Source organism: Trachypithecus francoisi, unplaced genomic scaffold (assembly GCF_009764315.1).
Source record: "Trachypithecus francoisi isolate TF-2019V2 unplaced genomic scaffold, Tfra_2.0 Lachesis_group3, whole genome shotgun sequence".
In the NCBI taxonomy this organism is placed as follows: domain Eukaryota; kingdom Metazoa; phylum Chordata; class Mammalia; order Primates; family Cercopithecidae; genus Trachypithecus; species Trachypithecus francoisi.
The window spans coordinates 160,917,916-160,920,225 of record NW_022681468.1 but is presented as its reverse complement, the minus strand read 5'-3'; the positions used below and the strand labels follow the sequence as shown (position 1 = coordinate 160,920,225).

At 34.7% G+C, this 2,310-nt stretch overlaps 1 non-coding gene across 1 annotated transcript; it reads left to right on the top strand.

Moving 5' to 3' along the window:
• The first annotated feature begins 1,747 nt into the window (after nt 1-1,747).
• Nucleotides 1,748-1,852, top strand: LOC117071691. The gene has a single exon (XR_004432447.1). It is a non-coding gene; the product is annotated as a U6 spliceosomal RNA (small nuclear RNA).
• Nucleotides 1,853-2,310: the final 458 nt, after the last annotated feature.

The following is a 2,310-nucleotide window of genomic DNA, read 5'->3' as shown; positions in this document are numbered from 1 at the left end:
AGTATATCGTGGTGAACATAAGTATTTGTTTCTCTTAGTATATTCTCAGGATAGAATTTGTTGAGTCATAGGGTATATCTATGCTTATTAGATACTACCAAACATTTTCCCAAAGCGGTTGTACCCCTTTCATTCCCACCAGCAGTATATGAGAGTCCAATTTCCTTCATAATTGGCATTGTCAATCCCTTCAAGTTCAGTGATTCAGGTTGGTATATATCGATATTTCACAGTCTGATGTTACCTTTTCATGATGAGTAATAGCATTGAGAACTTTTCCATATGTTTGTTGGCCATTTTAACATTATCATTTTGAACTTTCTGATTAAGCCTTCTGGCCATTTTAAATATGATTGCCTGCCTTTTTTTAATTGATTTAAAGTTCTGCCTATAATCCTTTGTGGTATATAAAGTTCTTAATTTTAACAAAGTCCAAATTAGCAATCTTTTAAAAATAATTGCTGCTTTACAATATTATTTAACAATTATTTTTGTACCCCAAAGTCATAAAGATAATCTACATTTTCATTTCTTCTAGAAGGTTAATTGTGTTAGTTTTCACATTTAGGTCCCAAGGCCATTGCAGATTATGTATTGTGTACAGAGTGAACTGGAAAAAGCAAGGGTAAAGGGATCTTATTTGGCTATTAGAGTTGATGTATAAAGAAAGACTTCAGTATATCATTTTTGCTCATTTACCAGGCAAACTTTCTTGAAATCAGAGGCAGAAATAAGACTTGAAGCAAACCCAAATATTTCCCTTCAGTAGGTTCTCAAAGTGAGTATCTCAGAAAGACCCACACTCAGCTCTGTCTGGGAGGAGGAATTCAACTGTTGTGAAACATAACCATAGAGACCTACACTCCACGCCTTCTGCTTCACCTAAAGGGAAAATAAAACACAACAAAAACCATAGTCAATGTGGGATTCAAGGAAAGCAATTCAGAGTGTTGCAGTGAGTGAGGGGAATGGAAATCAGGCACAGAGGAGAAACCTATTCTACCAGAAGAGAGTAAGAAGCATGTTATGAAGACCACAGCCTTAAGTGCAGGCAAATCAAACAAAGCCTGAGATTTACTGAGACTATTCTAGAATGTTAGCCTCTTCTTCAGATCTTATGATCACGCCAAGGCAGCCCCAAAATAATAAAATCAATTACAGCTGAAACAGCTGCAAGATACAAACTAGTTGTAAGTGGTAGAACACAGGAAATCCCTTCAAATAAAAGAAGAAACAAAATCAAGGCCACTCCCTTTTTCTTTTTTTTTTGAAGCCTTTGGTACTTACGGCTTCAACAAATATTAAACAAATCACAGCTCCTGGCCAGATTAACACAAATCCTCACATTTAAAATCCTAGTTACCTCGTTCCTATTGGCTGCTACAATATGTTCAGTTTTAATTGCAAAATGTGCATGCCCAAACAAATGAAAAATACAGACTACAGAAACAATTCAATAATCAGACTCAGACTGTGATATGACAAAGATGCTGCAATTATCAGACAGAGAATTTAAGACAGCTATGGTTAATATGTTAATATCCCTAATGAAAAAAGTAGACAACATTCGCATTCAAGAACGGATGGTAATGTAAGCAGAGATAAAAGCTTTAAAAGAAAAGGAAATGTTAGAAATACCAAACACCTTAATGGAAATTCTTTAAAAATCTCTTTGATAGACTTTTGACATAGCTGAGGAAAGGATCAGTGAACTGGAAGATAATTAAATAGAAACTTTACAATTGGTGCTTGCTTCGGCAGGATATATACTAAAATTGGAAGGATATGCAAAATGGTAGTATGGCCCCTGTACAAAGATGTCAAGCAAATCTGTGAAGCATTCCATATTTTTCAAGTTGAATTAAAAAGCAAGACATCTTCTGTCTTCCGGAGATCCTTTTTAAACATAACATTCATAGAATCAAAGTAAAGATCAATCACACAAACAGCAAAAAGGAGCAGGAGTCAGTATTATTATGTCAGATAATTTTAACTAACAACAGTAAAAAAAGGACAAAGAAAGGCACTATATAATAAAAAGATTCAAGTCAACAAGATGACTTAATTATCATAAATATATATGCATCCACCACTGAAGAAATTCAGAGTGTTGCAGCCAGTCAGGTGAATTGGAATCAGGCATAGAGGAGAAACCTATTTTACCAGAAGAGAGTAAGAAACATTTTATGAAGGCCACAAGCTTAAATGTAGGCAAATCAAAAAAGCTTGAGTACTTGTTCATAAAACAAGTACTTCTAGACCTAAAATAAAAGGCCTAGGCTGCCATACAATAATAGTGGGAGACTTCAA